At 44.1% G+C, this 24,550-nt stretch overlaps 1 long non-coding RNA gene across 1 annotated transcript; it reads right to left on the bottom strand.

Moving 5' to 3' along the window:
- Window positions 1-22,467, bottom strand: LOC144785477 (uncharacterized). The gene is made up of 3 exons (XR_013601916.1): window positions 22,350-22,467; window positions 15,917-16,037; window positions 1-174 (listed from the first exon to the last, which is right to left on the bottom strand). It is a non-coding gene; the product is annotated as an uncharacterized LOC144785477 (long non-coding RNA).
- Between the last annotated feature and the right edge of the window lie 2,083 nt (window positions 22,468-24,550).

The raw sequence follows: 24,550 nt of genomic DNA, 5'->3' as shown, positions 1-24,550 counted from the left end.
GTGATACCCTACAGACAATCCAGTGAATTCTACCCCTTCCTCCTTTCCTTGTTTTGTCTCCTCTTTTTCCCCCACCTTCCCTCTATTGCTTTGACCCTGTTGGGTGAAGGAGGTGGTTGAAGGAAGCTGGGACCTAGCATCAGTTCCTACATTTCGCCCCTGCGGAAAATCCAGCTGTGCAATACATTTAGTGCATGAGATTAAAATCATAACACAATTAAAAATTTACATAAACATGAAAAAAGATCTAAAATGCATTACGAATATACATAAAAGATTTCTGCAATCTTGTACAACTACAATACTGCCAGTTGGGAAGACTATTGTATTACCGTATTTTTAATTGTATCCAGTCGTGTCTATCTCATAGGTAGAGAATCAACACGCCTCAAAAAACAGTGATAATAATTTTGGAAAATCAAAGATGAAATATAACTAAGTCACTTAACAGATCATATTTTGAAGACACCTTGTAAGAATTTGGCAGCCTGGAACAGGTAAGGAATAATTTCCGAATTATAACAATACTTGGGGACGTTCATGCATCTTATAATTCCGTTGTTTAAGAAGATTTGTTTAAGCAGCTTTTGTCTTTCTGTGCTTTCTCCTGGGCAGCAAAAGAACAAGTGCAAAATGGTATCGCTCTTGTAATTAGGGAGTCTGCAATTTACGCAGTCATTCAAATGAATTTCTCAAGATTGTCTAAATTCCTTTGATGGAAAAATAAAAAAGCGCAGGATTATGGGCAGTCTAAATGACACTTTTAACAATTCCCCTAAGGTAATAATGCTTGATTAGTGTGTCATTTCACACATTCATATATCAGCATACCTTAATTCTTTATATTCAGTAAGGTCAGCAACTCTTGAAATTAACAGTAAGTGAAATTGTAGGCTGACCTTTAGAGCTGGTTTTGGTGTGTTATTTCCAAATCCCTACTGGCAGAGGAAATGCCTCCCTAAAGTTTTTCCAATGGAAACTATGCAATGGGTAAGTCATTGTGCCTGGGAAGGCACACTGACCATTGTATGAACTTGTAATGAGTTGGCCTTGATTATCTTCGAAATTGTTTCTACTGGTGCACTTTACAATGTTGCATCAAGTTTTTATAGTACAAAGATTAAGACAACACTTTTATTCTTAACTGTGGACAAGTGGTGCCTAGGGGAAAACTTGTCAGTGAGCCACATTCTCAAACAATTCTAAGCTGTGGCATGTATTAAAGAAAGAGGATCTACATAATTTTGTTGCTGGCCTTCTTAGATTTACCGAATGATGAAGTTGAAGGGTTTTGTAAAGCGCTCTACTACCAAACGGTTTCTTAGCGCTGCAGAAAAACTAACCTGAGGATAACAGGGGAGGAACTACAGTGGGTAAGCTAGAGTAAAGAGGTGGGTTTTGAGAGCTTTACGAAAGTCCATGTTTATGTTGATGTTTTTTTTTCTTGTAGAGCGCTCGAATACCGAGGTGTCTTGGCGCTGAAGTGAGGGTGTGGAGACACAGTGAGAATGCTTATGACCTATGCAGCTGTAAAAAAACAGGTTTTCAAATTCTTCCTGAAAAGCTGGAGATTCGGCTGACTTCTCAAGGATATAGGTAGTTTGTTCCAGAGCGTAGTTGCACAGTGTGTTATAGCTCGACCGCCCCATGTAGCTCTTTTAAATTTTACAGTTTTTATTAATCCTTGAGTAGCCGATCTAAGTGCTCGTGGGGGAACATAGGCTATAAAAAGCTTTTGAAGATCAGCTGCACTCCCCCCATTTACTACTTTGTATACCAAAGTTAGCGCTTTAAATTCAATACGTTGTTTAATAGGGAGCCAGTATAGTGATCTGATTCCAGCTGATATCGGTTGTCCTCTACGCATCCCCAGAAGAAGTCTGGCAGCCGCGTTTTGCAAGGATTGCAGTTTTTGTAGCTGAAATTTATCAATACCCAGGAACAATGCATTTGAAAAGTCTAATTTTGATAAGAAAAGCACTACCATCACAGTTTTCTGGAGAATTTGAGGAATAAAAGGGAGAATTTTTCGCAGTATTTTTAAGAGGAAGAAGCAGGAAGAGACATGGCTATTTACCTGGGTGCCAAAATTCAGCTTACTGTCAAAAATAATTCATAAATTTCTAACTTTGTCAATAGGGTGAGGGCATTCTCCAGCCTCCACCGGCCACCTGGTTTGACTCCAAATAGATTGACCTATTCCAAACTCCATCACCTCTGTCTTTTCTGTATTTGTTTTTAAATAGTTCTGGCCCATCCATCTCATAATGTCAGTGAGGCAGGCATGGAACCTAACTGCAGTGACTTCTGGATCTTCGGTGATTGAGATGATAAGCTGAGAGTCATCAGCGTATGATACGAGTCCAAAACCATGTTTTTTAACTAGACTAGCTAGGGGGGCAATGTACAAGTTATAAAGGATTGGTGACACGCAGATCCTTGAGGCACTTCACAGGGGAGATGAAAACTCTCAGAGTGTATGCCATCCCAGAAACACCTTTTGCCCCTAGCCTCCAGAAAAGAGGACATTAGGGAAAGGGCAGTCCCTTTGAGCCCCGCATCCCTCAGCCGCTGCAGCGAAACCACATGGTTTACAGTATCAAAAGCAGCCGAGAGATCAAGGAGTATGAAGACCGCCCTTCCTCCACCATCCACCACTCTGCGAATCTCCTCAGCTGCAAGAATCAATGCTGATTCTGTAGAGTGATGTGGACGAAACCCATGCTGCGAGTTATCGAGCCAATGGTTCAGTTTTGAATCGAATTGTGTTAGATCTGACAGCTTTAAATTGGTCTTCTCAAACAATGTTGCCTTCTCCTCTCCTGTTTTGGTGAAATTTGTTTTTGTTGGCTTTACCACTCTGTGTACTTTACCACTGCTAATCATGCTAAAGTACTTGTGCTCCCTCCATTGAACATGGTAAAATTGACTTACACTCAACACCAAGGAGCCTCAGGGGGATAAGACAGGGATTTATACAGGCTGCCCCCCACTCACTACATCATAAACAGTCATATGCCTGTCCCTCTATACTATGGGGTTGAAGACCCCTAGTTACTAGTATATTGTTCAACTCAACAGAGGGAGTGCTACAACCTTCTGTCTCTGTGTGCTAATGTCAGTCTAAGTTTTGAAAATTATTAAAACAACGTATGTGTATGTGCCCTGTGCATGTGTGAATCTAACACCTCACTCTACCCTTCTCTAGTGAAAAAAAGGGGAGGGGAGGTTGGCAGCGCCTCACGGGAGCAACACCCGGGGGAGGATATGGCAGACTGGTACTCGCTGGATCCTCTCGTTCTCATCATCAGCAACTGCCAACCTATAACAAAAAGGGGACTGTGCAAAAGAAAAACTCTATGTGTTGTGCGTGTTAGTGACCCACTGCGGTATACCAAACCTCCTTGGTTCGGGGTATGGTCCCGCCACCATAAAAAAGAACTGAGCTATACTAGCCCCTACAACTTTATTCTGTGCTGTATGCCCGTTCTAATTAAAAACAACCAACATGTTTCATCACCGTGAGTTACTTTACCGGCGATTTCATCAGGGTATTGTACTGGGTCAGCATGAATCCTGCACGTCTGGATTCTCCCTTTATTGTACCTATGATAACATATGGGATAAAATCACACATACACATACATTTTACTCACTTGGTCTCGGTGGGGATGTACCATCACCACTGTATACTTGGTCATACTTGTGTCAATCATACGTTACCAGGTAGCCTTATGTGGTTGAGCCTACCAGGCTCCCGTAGAAGAATCTGGACTGATCGGACCCTTTAACAGTTAATGGGTTCCGTGGACCGCCCTTGAGTCGGTATCTAAAAAACGAATGCGGTTAGGTCAAGGAAAACATGTGGAGTCATATCTTGCATACCCCCTTCATGCACCCTCACCCTTCGGCACTCTTCACCTTATGCTCGTATTGTAGTATGCTCCAAGCTACTATGGATTATCTCGACTGGATGAAGCTGCCATTCAAAATATGCCGTGATTTTATTTGCGTCTAGTGCTCAAACACCCCTGCGGTTTTGCTACCGTCGATGCACAGACGAGTACTGCCCTACTCTCTCGTCGTTTTTTACACTGGTTTCCAAATCCAAAATCTCAGTGAGCATTTGTTGGCTATGTAGCTCCGATCCACCCGGAACTGCTTGTCCTCCAGGAATATTTTGGGTTCCAACCTCACCAAATGGCTAGCCGGGGCTGCCCCGGCCCGCAAGTATTCATTAGAGCACCATGAAGGGCTATCCTGATCTGTCGTTTTCTTAGTGTCGACAGTTTCTCCCAATCATCCCGGGCTGTGTTTGTCCCTCCCAATGGGGTATCAGGCAGTAAATATGGTCCTGCCAAGATAGACGCTAAATGATCGACTGTAAATGCCAAGCAAAAATTTGCCATCGTGTATAACCAAGTATAATGGCCCAAAGACCCAACCGAGACACCTTGAGTCCTGCTGCAACACTGGATCGTTTCTTGACATGGCTCAACAGTCTAGATGGTTGTCTTAGATTCACATGGAGTGTGGACTGCCACAAAGCCGCATATCTAGATCTGGACATACAGGTCACAGACAATAAGCTTGTCACAACAGTCCACCAAAAACCGACGGACAAGAACTCTCTGTTGCATTACAGGTCATTTCATCCGAGAGCCCTGCGGGATAACCTCCAGGTAGGGCAATTCATGAGATACCGTAGGAATTGCTCGACAACAGCCAATTTCCAGGATCAGACAGAGGAATTGGTCTCCAAACATACGGCGCGAGCCTATCCCCAGAAAGTAGTGAGGCAAGCACGTAAACGGGCACTTAACACCCCGAGGGAAGCCCGCCTTGACAAACAGACAAAAGAGCCGAAGGAATGTATCCCAGTGGTTACCACCTTTGGCCCCCATTCCACAAAGATCCGACAGATAATTAGGAAGCATTGGCACCTGCTGAGCACAAACTCAATGCAGATGCCGCAGCCTAGATTTGCCTTTAAACGGTCTACCAGTTTGAGGGACCGACTGGTCCATTCTCGACCAGCACCAGCGGTGAAAGACTCCAGCATCCCCCCGGGACATTATCCATGTGGGAGATGCACAGTGTGTGGACTCTCCATCAAATCTAAATCAATCATAAGAGCGAGTGGAAAGATCTGGCATTTAAACAGCTTCAGCAACTGTAATACTACTAATGTGATTTACAGGCTCACGTGTCCGTGCGGATTGCACTACATTGGATTAACGACTAGAAAGATCAAAGTCAGAATTGAGGAACACCTGAGCACGCTTAAAGCAGCCAAACTCATGACCAAATTGCTGCAACACTTCACCACGCTAAAACACCAACCCAGGGACCTGCGTTGGATGGTGATTGAAAGAGTGATGGGGGACCAGTTCAACATTGAGAACAGACTATTCAGAAAAGAGGCGCGCTGGATCTTTGAAGAGGCCACAGACCAACATGGCCTTAATGATATTATTGAATGGAACAGACTCACCGCCTCCTAGTTGATATGAGTGTCCCACGACTAAATAGATCGGCACGGACTGACTTAGCGCCTACTCTAGCTTTAAATTACAAGGCACACTACTGTTTAGGATATCTCTCCTTAGTGCAGCATGCTAGAGACACACCTTAGGTCAGCTAGCTTAATTCCAGCCAAGCCCTGCCTAGGGTTACTGTGTGAATAAAGGAGTGAACTCTTTTCACTGAGGGCACAAACTTAGTGTACGGTTTTATTCCAGTCCCCTCTGTAATTGATAGACATGATGCGGCGTGTGCACACGCTGTATGCAACCTCAAGCCAATTATCAGTGGTGGGACTGTAGTACACATAGCACGCGAGTTACTTATGAGAAAACGGGTACACAAACAGTGATCTAGTTTAAGGCAAGCATCTGCTCCATGCCGTTTTGGGATTTTTCTTCCCATTCTAAGATGGCCGCCGAGTAAGAACCTTACGTCATACACGGCCTCGAACGTGCCGGCGCACGTGATCGGGGAGGGCCTAAGGCACCGCGCTTGAAATACACATCCCGACATTATCTGGGTAGTTGAAGGGTGAGCGGAGGCCACGTTTGTACGCAACACCGGTAAGCACACCACCCTTTATTTCACAGGGGTGATACTTCGATCGCAGCACGCATGAGAAGCAGATAGAGATCATTACGCAACTATGAGGGCGGGCGAGTCATTTAAGGCCATACGCCATGGGGCACCCACACGAGTGACTCTTGAATTACGGGTCCCACAAACTAAGACTGAAAATAACACACCGGGAGTTTACGGTTGCTGCCGCCGATGCGGGAGAGTAGGGCAGTACTCGTCTGTGCATCGGCGGTAGCAAAACCGCAGGGGTGTTTGAGCACTAGACGTAAATAAAATCACGGCATATTTTGAATGGCAGCTTCATCCAGTCGAGATAATCCATAGTAGCTTGGAGCATACTACAATACGAGCATAAAGTGAAGAGTGCCGAATGGTGAGGGTGCATGAAGGGGGTATGCAAGATATGACTCCACATGTTTTCCTTGACCTAACCGCATTTGTTTTTTAGATACCGACTCAAGGGCGGTCCACGGAACCCATTAACTGTTAAAGGGTCTGATCAGTCCAGATTCTTCTACGGGAGCCTGGTAGGCTCAACCACATAAGGCTACCTGGTAACGTATGATTGACACAAGTATGACCAAGTATACAGTGGTGATGGTACATCCCCACCGAGACCAAGTGAGTAAAATGTATGTGTATGTGTGATTTTATCCCATGTGTTATCATAGGTACAATAAAGGGAGAATCCAGACGTGCAGGATTCACGCTGACCCAGTACAAAACCCTGATGAAATCGCCGGTAAAGTAACTCACGGTGATGAAACATGTTGGTTGTTTTTAATTAGAACGGGCATACAGCACAGAATAAAGTTGTAGGGGCTAGTATAGCTCAGTTCTTTTTATGGTGGCGGGACCATACCCCGAACCAAGGTGGTTTGGTATACCGCAGTGGGTCAATAACACGCACAACATATAGAGTTTTTCTTTTGCACAGTCTTTATCCCCTTTTTGTGTATAGGTTGGCAGTTGCTGATGATGAGAACGTGAGGATCCAGGCGAGTACCAGTCTGCCATATCCTCCCCCGGGTGTTGCTCCCGTGAGGCGCTGCCAACCTCCCCTCCCCTTTTTTTCACTAGAGAAGGGTAGAGTGAGGTGTTAGATTCACACATGCACCGGGCACATACACATACGTTGTTTTAATAATTTTCAAAACTGTGACTGACATTAGCACACAGAGACAGAAGGTTGTAGCACGCCCTCTGTTGAGTTGAACAATATACTAGTAACTAGGGGTCTTCAACCCCATAGTATAGAGGGACAGGCATATGACTGTTTATGAAAATTGACTTACACCCAATTGGCACATTTAATTTACCTATAAATCCCTAATAAAATTGCACTACCTGTACCCAGGGACTTTAAATGTAATGCTACTTGTGGATCTGCAGCACTAATTCCATTTTACAACAAGCGATAAGTAAGAACTGAAAGATGCGTCTTGCCTCATGTTTTTCCTAACATGAGGTATACCCTGCATTGTACCCTCGTGCACTCTGTACAATTGGTCTTGTTAGGAACTAGGTAGGTGTATTTATGATGCTTTAGTTTCCATTTAGTGAGATATCAGATTGACATTTCTAGTTCTCTTTCTCTTAATCGCCACTCCCACTCTCTCCAAAGTAGGGCAGCCCACAGCCTCGATTTTTTTTATCTCGTTATTTGCGGATATTCGTTAAATTGGCTTGCAGGTATGATCTAGATCTATTAGCCAGTTCTATTAATACACGCCAGCAATTTAGAAGGCACATTCGGTGCTTGTTCTAGATGTTCGGTTTCACCAGATTTGGAATCAGCAGTACGATTCTGCTCAGGGCTTTATGGTACGCTGTTCTCCTACATCACGTGGTCCTTTCGAGACGACATCGTCACATGCCGGAAATTTTACTGCCTATTCAACGTAGAAGGCACATTTGGTGCACGTATCAGACGTCCGGTTCCACTGTTTTCGGAATTAGCAGTGTGGTGATGCTTAGGGTTTTAGTGGTCCAATTGAGACGGCAGAGTCACACGCCGGCAATTCATTGCCCATTTAAACCACGGCGGTTTTACACACTAGTTGATATGAGTGTCCCACGACTAAATAGATCGGCACGGACTGACTTAGCGCCTACTCTAGCTTTAAATTACAAGGCACACTACTGTTTAGGATATCTCTCCTTAGTGCAGCATGCTAGAGACACACCTTAGGTCAGCTAGCTTAATTCCAGCCAAGCCCTGCCTAGGGTTACTGTGTGAATAAAGGAGTGAACTCTTTTCACTGAGGGCACAAAATTAGTGTACGGTTTTATTCCAGTCCCCTCTGTAATTGATAGACATGATGCGGCGTGTGCACACGCTGTATGCAACCTCAAGCCAATTATCAGTGGTGGGACTGTAGTACACATAGCACGCGAGTTACTTATGAGAAAACGGGTACACAAACAGTGATCTAGTTTAAGGCAAGCATCTGCTCCATGCCGTTTTGGGATTTTTCTTCCCATTCTAAGATGGCCGCCGAGTAAGAACCTTACGTCATACACGGCCTCGAACGTGCCGGCGCACGTGATCGGGGAGGGCCTAAGGCACCGCGCTTGAAATACACATCCCGACATTATCTGGGTAGTTGAAGGGTGAGCGGAGGCCACGTTTGTACGCAACACCGGTAAGCACACCACCCTTTATTTCACAGGGGTGATACTTCGATCGCAGCACGCATGAGAAGCAGATAGAGATCATTACGCAACTATGAGGGCGGGCGAGTCATTTAAGGCCATGGGGCACCCACACGAGTGACTCTTGAATTACGGGTCCCACAAACTAAGACTGAAAATAACACACCGGGAGTTTACGGTTGCTGCCGCCGATGCGGGAGAGTAGGGCAGTACTCGTCTGTGCATCGGCGGTAGCAAAACCGCAGGGGTGTTTGAGCACTAGACGTAAATAAAATCACGGCATATTTTGAATGGCAGCTTCATCCAGTCGAGATAATCCATAGTAGCTTGGAGCATACTACAATACGAGCATAAAGTGAAGAGTGCCGAATGGTGAGGGTGCATCAAGGGGGTATGCAAGATATGACTCCACATGTTTTCCTTGACCTAACCGCATTTGTTTTTTAGATACCGACTCAAGGGCGGTCCACGGAACCCATTAACTGTTAAAGGGTCTGATCAGTCCAGATTCTTCTACGGGAGCCTGGTAGGCTCAACCACATAAGGCTACCTGGTAACGTATGATTGACACAAGTATGACCAAGTATACAGTGGTGATGGTACATCCCCACCGAGACCAAGTGAGTAAAATGTATGTGTATGTGTGATTTTATCCCATGTGTTATCATAGGTACAATAAAGGGAGAATCCAGACGTGCAGGATTCACGCTGACCCAGTACAAAACCCTGATGAAATCGCCGGTAAAGTAACTCACGGTGATGAAACATGTTGGTTGTTTTTAATTAGAACGGGCATACAGCACAGAATAAAGTTGTAGGGGCTAGTATAGCTCAGTTCTTTTTATGGTGGCGGGACCATACCCCGAACCAAGGTGGTTTGGTATACCGCAGTGGGTCAATAACACACACAACACATAGAGTTTTTCTTTTGCACAGTCTTTATCCCCTTTTTGTGTATAGGTTGGCAGTTGCTGATGATGAGAACGTGAGGATCCAGGCGAGTACCAGTCTGCCATATCCTCCCCCGGGTGTTGCTCCCGTGAGGCGCTGCCAACCTCCCCTCCCCTTTTTTTCACTAGAGAAGGGTAGAGTGAGGTGTTAGATTCACACATGCACCGGGCACATACACATACGTTGTTTTAATAATTTTCAAAACTGTGACTGACATTAGCACACAGAGACAGAAGGTTGTAGCACGCCCTCTGTTGAGTTGAACAATATACTAGTAACTAGGGGTCTTCAACCCCATAGTATAGAGGGACAGGCATATGACTGTTTATGAAAATTGACTTACACCCAATTGGCACATTTAATTTACCTATAAATCCCTAATAAAATTGCACTACCTGTACCCAGGGACTTTAAATGTAATGCTACTTGTGGATCTGCAGCACTAATTCCATTTTACAACAAGCGATAAGTAAGAACTGAAAGATGCGTCTTGCCTCATGTTTTTCCTAACATGAGGTATACCCTGCATTGTACCCTCGTGCACTCTGTACAATTGGTCTTGTTAGGAACTAGGTAGGTGTATTTATGATGCTTTAGTTTCCATTTAGTGAGATATCAGATTGACATTTCTAGTTCTCTTTCTCTTAATCGCCACTCCCACTCTCTCCAAAGTAGGGCAGCCCACAGCCTCGATTTTTTTTATCTCGTTATTTGCGGATATTCGTTAAATTGGCTTGCAGGTATGATCTAGATCTATTAGCCAGTTCTATTAATACACGCCAGCAATTTAGAAGGCACATTCGGTGCTTGTTCTAGATGTTCGGTTTCACCAGATTTGGAATCAGCAGTACGATTCTGCTCAGGGCTTTATGGTACGCTGTTCTCCTACATCACGTGGTCCTTTCGAGACGACATCGTCACATGCCGGAAATTTTACTGCCTATTCAACGTAGAAGGCACATTTGGTGCACGTATCAGACGTCCGGTTCCACTGTGTTCGGAATTAGCAGTGTGGTGATGCTTAGGGTTTTAGTGGTCCAATTGAGACGGCAGAGTCACACGCCGGCAATTCATTGCCCATTTAAACCACGGCGGTTTTACACACGTTTGTTTCAGCAGAATCGGGCCTCAGATAGGATTCGGACATGGACATTTTTAGTAAGTCTGCTTGGGCTTATAGTTCTCTAGTTTTCCACTCACGTATATACTTTAAGAGAGCTAACCATGCCTGCTCCTCGCTCTCATGTGGTTATCGACCTCTATAATTTAAATATTTAAGGAGAGTGAATCATTTTCTGCGCTTTTTTTCTTTTATAATGGTACGTTTAGCCTCATTTAATCTTTTCCGTTTAGGTTTGATTTGTATCTTTTTCACCTTCATCTAGCCAAGACAAGGAAAGCACTTTGTCTTGCGCTCATGTTTAAATACACTTTTCACTCCAAGCAGTTTATATTGAACAGAATTTTTTCTGGTACATTTATTTCAGATTATCACAATTCAAGTGACCTATATGTTATTGCCTGCATCATGTGGCAGTAACCTGGGAGTTTAAATATCTTTGAACCCCTACGGTCAGCACAAAAACAAAGGTAATTTACCCAACACTATGTATGCAGTTCTTAGGGCATGTTTGACTATATTGGAGCACATGTGCTGTTTATAACCAGCAGCTTTTTGAAGTATAGCTCTCGCTTACATATCTTATTAGCATTTAGTACCTTGTGATTCTTGCTTTACAGATCGGTATATGTATACGGTCTCTTTTGCCAGTGTCCTAATTTTTGAATAGCGATCCAGCTCTTCACACATCTTTTATTTGCTTGGACATCCTCATATCCGTTTGATGAGAAACATAACTCTTGTATCACTGTATGTACCACAGCATTATGTGCCAGGCCCTACACATTTGTTTTTTATTCTATGCAGATCCCTTATTAACGTTTGGTGGATCCTACTTTTAAACATCAGTAGCTGCGTACCTTCCATATCAGGTACATTTAGGTCCTGACAAATCGTTGACACGCTAAATCACTTATCATTTGTTTTCAGGAATACGTGTATGATCAACATATACTTACTTTTGCAGATCTTTTTTCTTGAGGCCTATTTCCATTTCTAATTGTGACATCATCGATCTCTTGTCTTCATGCAATTGATCTTGTTTTTATCAGGTACTTGCTTTTCTTACTTAAAGTCATCAATTACTCCTTTTGCGTGTTAATTGGTAACATGTACTTAATTCAATGTAGACGCTTATGTCGCTGTTCTCTTCATTTTCTTGGTCTCTATAGATAAAAATTAGTCAGATCTTCAAGATTTGTCCCTTTGATGTAAAGTCAGTTGGCTGTATAGGTAAGATCCCACATCCTGGCCCTTCGAAATTTTTGGGTGTCTCCAGTTTTCTTTTCTTCTATTCTTCTTACACTATTACTTGACCGTTTCTCTCATAAGTTTATTTGCATATATCTGAAATCTGAATATACACTTAATCTACTCCTACTGGTTTTCTTTTCACCTGGGTGATTCTTGGTAATGGTATCTTTCTGAATAACTTTATAGTGAAATCACAAGTCAAATGGAAACTCATAATTTCTTGCACCACCGTTTACTTGCTCATGTACTATTATTATCATTTGTATGTATGTTATATATATATATATATTACATATTGTTTTCTAGAACATCTTGGTGCTCTCCTGAAGAAGGCGGTTCAACGCCGAAACGCGCGTAGAGACTGTCACCGTTTCTTCTTGTATTGCTGAACATCTTTGTCAGACTTCTGTTTATGTACATTTATTGTGTTTTTTATTTAAAAATAATGTTTTAAGAATTATATTGTGGCTGGTTTAAGTTGTAAATCTTACACTGCCTTTTTTATATAACTATTTTTCTTTTTATGTAACCTTTTTAATATGAAAAATAAAAATCTATTTTTTCTATAACTGTATTGTTTGTTAGTATATTGAGGCTGTTGTTCATCCATCTTTAAGTGCAACCTGATTTCAGACAGGTTTTTTGTGTGGCCTAGGAAAAATTCTCACTAATACTGTTGTTGCCCTGTCCTAGGAACTGTATCTAGACTCAGGGGGTCCTTTTTTATTTATATTGAATCTAATTCCATTTTTAGGTCTCGCGACCTATCCATGCGTGCATGCGCATCGAGCGGAGCGAGAATTCAAGTCGGCAAACTGCTCGTGAAACCACCAGCTTTTTCCCTGGCGTTTTCACGAACTTCACGTGAACCACGTTATCAACACGAACGCGCATCAACCTCCCTCCCTCCTAATTGCATCTTGCCGCAGAGCACATCAAAGGGCTTCGCCCAGCGTGCGCTCTGCGGCTTCTCGGCTTCTCCTCCCCTAACTTCCTTGCATTTCTCCTCCCCCTCCCCAGCCAGCTTCCCCCAGGCCGTGTTCCCCCGTCCACTTGTAATTTTCTCCTCATGTAATGCTACGCTCACAATCAACAATTGCTTTCAATCACGGTCTCTTAAATTCTTGTATCTAATTTTTTATTCATTGTATTGTATTGTAATGCATTCTTTAAATGTTAATTCATCCAATGTAGCAGTCTTAATATCTTCAGTCACAAAAATTTTTTTATTTTTATGAATGGTTCACAATTTCCCAAAAAGGTTTTATTTCTTTCAAACTTTTTATTTAAACTGCCCAGTGCCTCCTTCGCGCAATTATTATCCTTTGCGTTACTTCGGGTTCTTCGTAAATCAAGAACGAGAAAATTTCCTTCAACCCTTCGTCGTGAATAGTACCTCTTCACTTTCTAGCATTGATGCGTCACAGCGCTTGCGCATGCAACATCCTTCTCGTGCTTCACTCGCGCTGACTCCACGCACCACTTCTCGCGCTTCACTCGCGCATGCCGCCGATAACGGTAACTTCACAATTTTTCTTAAATTCAATTATGCTCATCACTTCGAATTCCACTTGCGCTCGCTTGCACTTGGGCTCACCTTTATTCTTCTTTTTGTCACGTTTTTCACTTATTGTTGTCTTACGGATCCTCACGTATTCCTAAATCATCAACTGCTAATTCCTTTTCTCCGTGGGTCCTTGCAGAGTTGCCTCTCCATCCTCCGTTGCCAAATTGTAAAGTAGACTACTCAATTTCATGTAAAGGTTGGATCTTTATTTTGCAACTCCGCTTCTCACTTTGCCAGCTCAGCTTCATACAAATCTACCCAACTGTCTTCACCTCGAACTCCCACCCCGCAAATATTCTATATTCTACCTGGTGATGTAAGATACACTCCAAACATGGAATGTATCAACACCACAGAGAGACACTCTCTGCCCATTGCCAAACGGAGCTGACTTAAACAAGCATTGGCATTGCCAATAGGTCTCGCTTGTGGGACCTTATAAGTATTTAGTTTTGCAGCACAATATCCGATTATGCAACAAGGATATTGTGCTGCAAAACTAAATACTTATAAGGTCCCACAAGCGAGACCTATTGGCAATGCCAATGCTTGTTATACATGTAAGTCCCCGCTAGGTCAAGTCCGAAACAGCCCACAGGGCAGGGTGCATTGTACTTAAAAATTGGACATGCACTCTTAAGTTTTACATGTAATGGTAGTGAAAAAGTCTTAATTTAGCCAACCTCTCCCATAAAATAACTTTTGGTTACCTTATTATATTCAATAAGCGATTGCTTTTGATTGGGAACAGGTAGAAATGTCTAGTTGGGTCTCTAAGAATTGTTTTTTTTCCTCATTTAACCACTCTGGGCCGTTTGTATACACCCTCGATCCATCTGTGGTACAAGCAGTTTCAGACTCGTACCCTCCACAGCACTGGTCTTTTTTATAGGGGGGCAAAGAAAACCCCCCGACCCGATCCAATTACCTGGTGTAATCATTGGACCAAATATTGATGTTTATGACCAATCTGGAGCCTTGTCTTGGAGCCCTAACCTGACCACTTCAAATAGTCCCCCCAAATTTCTGCGGCCCGTTGTGGGTTGCATTTAATATCTATACTACATGTCCATTTAACTACACTTAACCAGGCTGTAGGGTATGGAGGAAGGGGGTCCAACCAATGTTTACAGATCTTTCGCCTGGCCAAGAGCAGCAAGTAAAATACTAAACCCCTTTGCTTACTATTTAAAACATGTTGAGAGACATTATCCACCCCAAGAAGGACCAATGTTTCAGTCAAGACTATATTTTCTGCTAAGATGGCCCTTATGGTGCCTTCTACAGTCTTCCAAAATTCTTTTATGACAGGACTTGTAAAAAACCATGAGCATCATTAGCCCTTAAATTATTGCATCTCATACATTTGGGGCCGGCTGTAGCACAAACTTGGCCAATCTTTGTGGGGTCCAATAAAACCTGTGGATGACAAAGACATGATGATGTTTAAAACTAGCTGGTGTTACTATGGCATAAAGAAGTTTCAAAGAGTCTATCCACAGAGATGGTATGCTGCCTTCCTGCAGTGTGTCTTTCTAGATCTCAGATGGGGCCTTCAGTTTTTCTTCCTCTGCCTCCAAGAATTGTCTGTATCATTTTTCACTTCTTTGGCTTTCGGACTGGTGTCCTGGAGTGAGGCCTCAAAGTCCCATGTACCCGCAACTTCCTCTGTAACGGTCAAGGACCATGAAGTGAGCTGCATGTACTTAAACCTGGAGAGCCTGTTGCCTGTCCTGGGGCCTCATTTATGAGGCCTTGCGTCAGTTTTACGCTTTGGATGCGTCACTTTTTGTGACGCATCGGCGGCGTAAAACATGCCTCCAGTTGCGCACTATTTACACACAGGGGCGGTGGGTGAGATTTTAAAGTGGTGGGTGCAAACTCATTAGCATACAGCACCGTAGCGAGCGAGCGCAGCGAGCGAGCCCGAACCCCAAAAGGGGGGTTTGGGGGGTTACCCCCCCAGAAAATTTTGGAAAAAAAAGAAGAAAAACCATGCATTTTCAAGCAAATTTGAGAAAGCAGGAGGGTTAATAAACCAATTGTGAATGTGCAGTTATTACATTAATAGATGGCATAACATAGGTAGCTGATTATTCAGTATTACCACAGAGCTTCATACATTCTCCTGCCTCCTGCCTCTCTGTGCCATAGTGGTTGCTGGAGGCACTGAAAGAGACACTGCTTGAGGGCCTGGAGAGTGACCACATACTACATAGCCCTAACTCCCATGTAAAAAAAATATATAGCATCAGTTTGCTTACCTTTAACACTGGTGTTTGCTGGGTTGTAGCCGGGGTGAAAGAGCAGCAACGGAGGTTGGGGTCCTCGTGTTGTTTGCTGAAAAATTGCCCCAAATGCGGTAATGTTTCAGGTTGTCAGGTGCTGAAAATGAAAAGATAACAATTTATTTTTGAAACAGTAGGGTAATGAAACAAAGACTGTGGGGGAAAAAACATAACGCTCCAATTTTTTCCTTGCAATTTGCATGCAGCTCTTACATGACAGTTAATAGCTCGCCCTGTATGTTAGAATTTTAACTTAGAAACTGCAAGTAACAAAAGGATCTCTCTGACAAAAGCAGTGCCTCACTGACCTATTTACATTATATGCAGCTAGTCAGGTGTTTTCTACCCCGGGGAACATTGAAGCTCGTGATGGTCTAATGGCGCTACGTGGTGTCATTAAGAAAAGGAAAGGAAGAAAGTGTTTTTTCATGATTCCTACCACATGCGAGCCTGCATCTCATAGATCAGAGACCAAAGACACAATCAGGCAGTTTGAGGTGAAGCAGCCATTTGCATGCGCTTTTGGAGCACAATTGTCGATTTCCCTGCCTTTTATTTTACAGACCTGTGTCTCTGTGTTTTGTTCGTCATACTGTGCAAAGTGCATTGATTTTGCTCTTTTAATATAGTAAAACGACTGCACCCAGTCTAACACAGTAATGCACTTACATTAACTTCACTCCAACCACATGTTCCCTATTAACGTAACCTGACATTAAGCATAAATTGGAGGATGCCAGAGCAACAATTTAGCTTTCACGAAGTGTTACTGAAACACTATGCCACGCATGGAAAAGCATTACCTCAAAGCATTTTGTGAAGCTCTGTTTAGTCACTGATGATGAGTCTGGTAAACAAAACAAACAATAACCATGTGCACTCAAGCTTAAAGTGCTGCCTGAAATATGCCAATTCAATCAATGTCATGCTTGCGTTATCTGCACATTCACGTCCACCAGATTCTGCCAGGATCACTTTGACTGTGGTATTGACAACAAAGAAAGTATGTAGAGAGAGCATCTACAGCTCATCTGTGGATGTAGCCTTACGGCTAAAGCTTCTGACTTTAGCGCTGGGGAACAGGGTTCGAGCCTAGGTGTGGCCTCACCGTTCTGGAATTTTGGGCAAATCATTTAATCTACATCGCCTACCAAAATAATGAATGTGTCCTTGTGTAAGGTCCCTGGTGCTCATGTGAAGTGCTCTGATATATTTGGGTCGATCTCGCACTATATAATAAAGCTGCAAATGTACACAATCAGAAAACCCCTTGCCCAGGTTTGTCACCATTCTGCCAATCTGCCTGGTGGGCATCTGTGCCAGCATGTCGGCAGAATGTACACATGGCCTCCTGCCTTTTAAAAATGCCCATATCTTTAGGTTCAGAAATTTACACAAATATTATTCTACCCCCACGGAGCTGTGTGCCCTAAAAATTGCATAAACTAGGCAGATCGGTACTACAATATTCTCATGAGGAGAAACTAATTTAGTTGCATCCGGGTATGAGGTAATTTAGCCTAGATAACTGGTGGCTGCAAGCTAAGCGTAGTCAAAATAGTCGCGAGGACGTCATTATCCGGAAGCACACGCCTTACTGCTGCTTCCAAGGGCTTTCGGGACTTCCATGCATGTGGATGCAATCAAGGCCCACCTGTGTTGCTAACAGCTGCACAAAAAACAGAATGAAGGTATGCACACCTGATACCACCCGACTACCCACCCGACCCCCAGCAGGCTCTGGACATGACATCTGGCAGGTATGTGTGAAGCTGCCCCCCCTCCTACCCCTCCCCCCGGGCACTCGCCTACCTATACAAAGGGAGGTTTTCCGTTTGTACACATTGTGCGAAGACTCTCGCCTCCCGCTGATGGGCCATTAACACTGATTCATGGCAGCAGGGGGGGGGGGGGGAAGAGTGGGGGTGAACGGAGACACCAACGCCGTGCAGAAGTGTGGCACTACATTCAAACTTTTTACCTCTTCAGTCTTCCCAAATGTAGAAACTCCTCCACCTAAACCCACCGATTTTTTTTGTCAGTGCTTCCTATGCACTTCCACCCTCAATATACGTTTACTCCTGCCTGTACCAGGAGTACATGTGTTAGCTTTCCCAGGATGGGAAACTGCATGCAAATTGTTTTTTTTATTTTTTATTTTATTTTTTGTTTTTATTACGTAACAAAACCAAAAGCATACAGTCATACAGAGCAAGACTCTTGAAAACATAATAGGCAGCCATACAACAGCTCCATCTCAAAAGTTTCACAGCCGTAAATCAACAACCCCGTATGGGGCAGGCGATGCACCGAGCAATATGTCAATATCACCAACATTATTACAAAAAAGTGGAGTCCTCTTCTTGGATAGTATTACGGATGTCTCAGCAGTTTTCTCGCTACCTTCGACGTTATTTCCATACCCCCTCCCTCAATCTATCCATCATTTCCATCATCAAGGCTCCGGCACTCGCCCACCCCCCTCCACCTGTGTCAGTTTCATGGGCTCTCGAGGTGCTCACTTTGCCTGTAGGAGTAGGACCGGACCTTCCCTACCTCCCGCACTCAGTTCCGATTATTTCCGTCAAATCATGTTCATCATTGTGTGTTGCATCGTGTTGCGCTGCTTCTGTAGGACATACATGACAAAGAATGATTGGCCTCTTTGTCTCCCTATTTTGAGTGAGAGTGGGGGGAGTTGGTGCTAATGCTAATTTGAGGTTAAGAGCTGTTAATTGCTGTTCTCTTCCTTCAGCACCCACTCCTTGGTTTTAGGCCCATAATTGTGGCGTGCGTAATTAACATCAGTTAACACTGAATGAACAGGGCACATTAACCTCTGTTATTGTCATAAGCAGCGTTGGACAGTAGGGCTTATTTAGCTTTCAAGACAGCCAAAAATGCTAATATACCACCTAGGGTAAAGAGACAGATTGAGACAGTGAGAAAAGAAGAGGAAATAAAAGAGGCATAAATCATGTATTGTATTACACGAATAATGAGGTGAGAATTAGCAGAATGAAGGGACTCAGGGAGGGCAGGGAAAAGACAAAGACCTAACACACTGTTTCTGAACATTGGATAACAATCGTGCTGAGCAGTGACAACTGATCGTGAAAGAGGGGGCCGCGTGACTGACACACTCGACTGACTGCTAGTGTTTGATCTGAAGGGCAGAAGGCGTCTGAACTTTTCTCACGTTTGCCTCATTAGCAGGCAGCCCAGACCGCTGCTTTCACTTTTTAGGAAAGTCAACATAACCTTGCATATATGCTAAAGATTTCAGCGGAGATGATGCTTTTTAATTTGAAAGCGATAGATTCGGGGGAAAAAATATCGTTAGGCTGCAAGGTAGATAGATATATGCATGTGGACAGAGAACTAGGCACTGAAATTAAAAGATGGTCTGACACTGACAGGCGATCTGATCGGCAAAACTTTTTCTATGAGTATTTGTGTCTTAATCCCGTTTCAAATGTGAATTACTTATGAATATCAAATCTGATTTACTGAGCATTTTAAAGTATTTGTTTCTTATTTCAGGCTCAGGTGTGATTGACAAATTTCCAGGCGTAAGAAGAAGTGCTCCTTTGGGGGCAAAACAAGTCTCGTGACTCACAATGTTTTTTCCTTTAGATAAATATGTCTTACTCCTGAAAAATGCTTGCATAAACAATTAAACTAGAGTAACACACAACTACTCGGGAAATGTGTTGTGAGTTAGATCCAGGGTAACCAGAGAACCTCTGATGTAGGGGCTTGAGTGACAGACATCTACTCTACCTAGTACAAACTTTGGTTCTGCTAGATCCAGCCTCAACATGTCAATTTTGGGAAATTGCTAATTTTGGTTCCAATCCCAGAAGTCATTTGGGCGCCTGAAAGGAACTTACACACTCAAATGGAACTTTTTGACAAGGTCAAATCCGTTTTTGGGATCCATTGACCCAAATTAGCTTAGCTATTTGCCCACCTCAGTTGAACTCACCTGTGTAAATGGCCTGATTTACGAAATCTGCAAAACATACACTTACAAGTGTAAAAAGAGTAATCACACCTACTTGCACGTGGAAGTAAATCTTCTCCCCGGAGCGTGGTAATGGAATTCCAGGGCTTGTGAGTGTCATAAAAATGCGTTTATGGGGATTTGCAAACCATTTCATGGCCCTCTGCCACCATGGACACGTTTATAAATATCATGTCGTGAAGTGCAGGAGTAAATCAAATTACAAGGTGGGAAAGAACACCCCTAAACATTATGGGTCTATTGGCAGGGGTTTACCAGTGCAGAGCAAAGAAAACAAATGTTAGCAAGTCCATTTGTGCATGATAATAGAGCAAATAAACAAATGTATACAGCAAGCATTGGCCAAGTGGTCTAGATTTGTTTTTAAGCTGACGTCTTCTCAGTTGAAATGGCCCAATATGGCTGTGTCATGGTTGGGTGCAGGAACAGACTTAGATGAACCCATATGCATAAATGAAATATTTAAGTGCACGTGTGCACGAATACAAACACACAATCAGACAAAACACTCTCTCTCTCTCTCTCACACTCTCTTTCTCTCTCTCTCTCACTCTCTTTCCCTTTCTCTCTCTTACTCTCTCTTTCTCTTTCTCTCTCTTTCTTTTTCTCTCTCTCTCTTACTCTCTTTCTCATTCTCTCACTCTCTCTCCCTTTCTCTCTCTCTCTCTTTCGCTCTCTCTCACTCTCTTTCCCTTTCTCTCTCTCTTTCTCTTTCTCTCTCTCTCTTTGTCTTTGTCTCTTTCTCTCACTCTCTTTCTCTCTCACTCTCTTTCCCTTTCTCTTTCTTTCTCTCCCTCACTTTCTTTCTCTTTCTCTCTCTCTTTCTTTCTCTTTCTCTCTCTCTCTCTCTCTCTCTCTCTCTCTCTCTCTCTCTCTCTCTCTCTCAGTGCAATCAAAAAACATAGTCTCAACTACCTCAAGCACACACCTCAAACTGCGCAACGCACATCCCAATCCTCTCAGAGGGCATGCACCGCAATTTAAAAAAAAAAAAAATCCTCTGAAGTGAAGGCCATGGATTGAGAACTGAATTAACATAGTTCATGTGTTTCCTTTTCGGATTATTTTTGGCCTCGCTTGACCCTGTGCTCCGTGGATTCTGAGCCCCGCACGCTCAATATAGCCCCCCAATTCATCCTCCTCCCAGGCGGCAGGCGGGATGCTTAGTGTAATTGTCTGACCGTCAGGGAGTGAGACCTCGGACGGTTACGATTTACTCCGCTGTCCATGATTAAGAACTTAGAAGTTACTCGACTAGCCCCAAGTCCTGAAATAGCAGAGGGCACAAGAGGTCAGAGATCATGGCGGATCAGCGTGGGCACATTCCTGCTGCTGAGCAGGCGTGCTAGAATTCAAGACTGGGGGTGCTGACAGGACTAAGTGCAGATGCCAGGGTCGGGTGGGGTGGCAGGAGGTGCTGCAGCACGGATCTGAGGAGTGATGACAGCAATGGGTTCAGATTCCTGCACTTAAGGTCTGTTTGTAAATGAACACCATAATGCACTCTGGGACTTGTAGTCTTTAATTCCATCAATGAAACCAATTGGATGAGGCTATCACAGCACACTGTGTTTGGAGAGGAAATCCCGGACTGACTGGAACTGCGTCTTAGGAGACATCTGTAACCTTACCAGTCCTAAAATGTCATCTGTGTCGGGAGAAGATACTGGATAGTACCGAATTTAAATGTATGGAACGCTAAGGGGTATAACACTGAGTAACTTCTTAATCATGGTCACTCTGCAAGAACTTTCTGTTAATCCCCCCATTGCCGGGGCTCTTGGGTCGGAACTGGTGAAGTCCTGGCCCGGCCCCGGAGCCAGCACCCGAGTCCCCGAACCACCTGCGGGCTAATTGCTGCGGGTGCCCGGCCCTGCGGTCTGCCAGCTAGCAGCTAGGCTTTTTTATGTTCCGTTCAGAGTCTCCAGTATAAATAATTTTTGGGGGAAAAAATCATGTTGTTTTATTTTGACTGGATGTCAAGCGCGAGAGAACTCCATCATTTGATTTGAATTAATTGATGACGGGATGCCTTGTTGCAGCTACGGCTGGTCGGATTAGTAACGGCGGGCATTTGTGTGGTGTACATGTGTGTGGGGGCGGGAATGATGAGGTGTACAGGCCTGTGAGGGCGGCAAGTGCACTGCACAGTCAGACAGTTCAAGTTCATTGAATGAATATATGGTGTCGACAGTGGGCGGGATGAGTGAAGTACTGGTGATGGGTGATATACTGAGGCGGCCTAGGCCTCTCTGAGTGCAGCACAAGGCCGGCCCAATAGCGTGGCAGCCGCAGCGCTGTCGTACTTCTAAATTATTATCGTCGACTGGAGAGGAGATTAAAACAATTAGTCTACATAATCATATCATTTGATATACTCACTAAAAAATTACTGAAGTTGAAATCACACGACTACGGGTCGACAGACGGACTCGAGAGCACACAGGCTGGCTGATGCACACACACACGAGGCGAGAGTCACACTCGTCACCACCCACCCAGAGAGAGAGAGTAGGGAATAGATTAGAGAACAGATCAGCAGCGCCGCGAAATGGCCAATCACTGCATCATGACTGAAGTCGGACACAGTGATTGGCCACGGCTGAACCACCCACGCGCGGCATCCAATAATGGATTGCCCTGCCCTGCGCGCGGTGACTAGCCAGCCAGGATTGGCTAGGGGGTCACATTGCGTGTTCGCCCTGTCGCCCTTTCTATCGCCGGGAGCTGCCGCCTAGTTAAACCCAGCACCCCCCTGGCCACTCGCTACGCAGGAGAACAACAATGCGCATGCTTGGGCTAGTTGCAGCCCCAAGCTTCTCTTGCGCACTCGTCGAGCCTCGTCGTCGGGACACCGCTTCTGCTGCAGCTGAGTCAGTGATGTGGACTGTCACTCAACTCAAGCTGCACAGCAGTCCGGACCAGCCTCCCTGCCGCAAAGCACTCCCCCCCCCCAGACTCCCGGATACGCCGGGTGCTGCCCGGATCCCTGACGGCCTGGACATGAGGATGATTAAAATTAAATATTTACATTTCCTTGCACAGCCGCGGGTCCATGGGGACTAGTGGGGCTACGCCCCAATGGACGCACCGCTGCTGTTTACACAGTGACGCATCTAAGCAGATGCGTCACTTTGTAAACCCCTGCGCTACATTATACCTGCGTCAGGTATAATGTATGCAGAGGGGGCGTTCCCCCACAAAAAGCCTCGTAATAGTGACGCAGTGAAATCTGTGAGATTTCACTGCGTCACTTTTAGGACACTGTTGCGTCAAAATCTTGCGCCTGCCTCACAGCAGGCGTAAGACTGACGCAAGCCCTTTCACATGGGGCTATCCCCATGGGAAAGGACGCATTGCTGGAGTTGCATCACTTTTGTGACACATTGCAGGAATGCGTGACTTTTGCGCTTACAGTTACGTCAGAAATACTGACGTATCTGTAACTCCTTGCGCCATGATGCGTCATAGTGTAAATATGACGCATCATTGGTCTCGCAAGGAGGGCGCAGTGAAAAGTGACGCATCGCTGTTTTCACGCAGCGATGCGTCACTTTTCATAAATGAGGCCCCTGGTGTTTAATACCTCCCAGGGAATCAATACTCATGTTATCAAGTCTCCCCATTTCGTTATCCCCAGCTGCTTTAAAGGCAAACTTAAACCTTCTTCCAGGCCTTCCGGCGTCCCTGGGGATTCCCAAGTTTCGGCAAATTCTGAGGAATAGCCGATCTTTAGTGCCAGTCTCACTACAAGCCACAATCTTAGTGCAGATTTTAAAACCTTTAGCCTGACTTTTTAAAAGATTGTTTTAGCTCCAAATTTATATAAAAAAGCATGTGAGCCCACATCTTTGGTCATTTCTCCCAGGTGGTACTAATGGTCTCCCCTGGCAACATACAAATATCTTTAAATTGGTAGGCCATACAGTAGAGTCTAAGATCTGGCAATGCCAACCCAGCCTTCTTGAGGCTGCTTCTTAGTTTTTTCCATGAGTTGCGGACCCCAATGGATGCCCAGGTGAAACTCGATATTTTCCCTTGTATTTTATTGATTTCGTCCTTAGGAAAGCTAAGTGGTATGCAGTTAAAAAGGTATGTTAGCTTTGGGAGAACAGACATTTTTTCCAAGTTAACCCTCTCCTAAATGGGCACGGGTAAGTTCTTCCACCTGGCTAGTTGTCTATCTACCTCCTTTATCATTCTCTTACGGTTACGCGAAGGAATATTATCAATTTTATCTACAATTACTATCCCCAAGTATTTCATATCTGAACACACTCTACCACCCCACTCTTCCATATTCCAAGAAATTACTTCTGTTTTTGATAAATTTACTAAATAGCCAGAGAGCACTCCGAACTCAATTGTCAGTTGTTCTATCCTAATTAGTGTTTGAGCTGGGTCCGAAGTGTAAATTATCAGATCATCAACATATAGTGCAATTTTACTGTGTAAAGGAAGCTGGTGTATGGGGATGATCTGATCATCTGTTCTTAGAATGTGCGCCAGAGGTTCAATATATATATCAAAGAGGAGAGGAGACAGGGGGCAACCCTGTCTCGTCCCTCTATGAATTTGGAAAC

Source organism: Lissotriton helveticus, chromosome 10, assembly GCF_964261635.1.
Source record: "Lissotriton helveticus chromosome 10, aLisHel1.1, whole genome shotgun sequence".
NCBI classification, from domain to species: Eukaryota; Metazoa; Chordata; class Amphibia; order Caudata; family Salamandridae; genus Lissotriton; species Lissotriton helveticus.
Note: the sequence above shows the minus strand (reverse complement) of the source record. Positions and strands in the feature narration are given on the sequence as shown.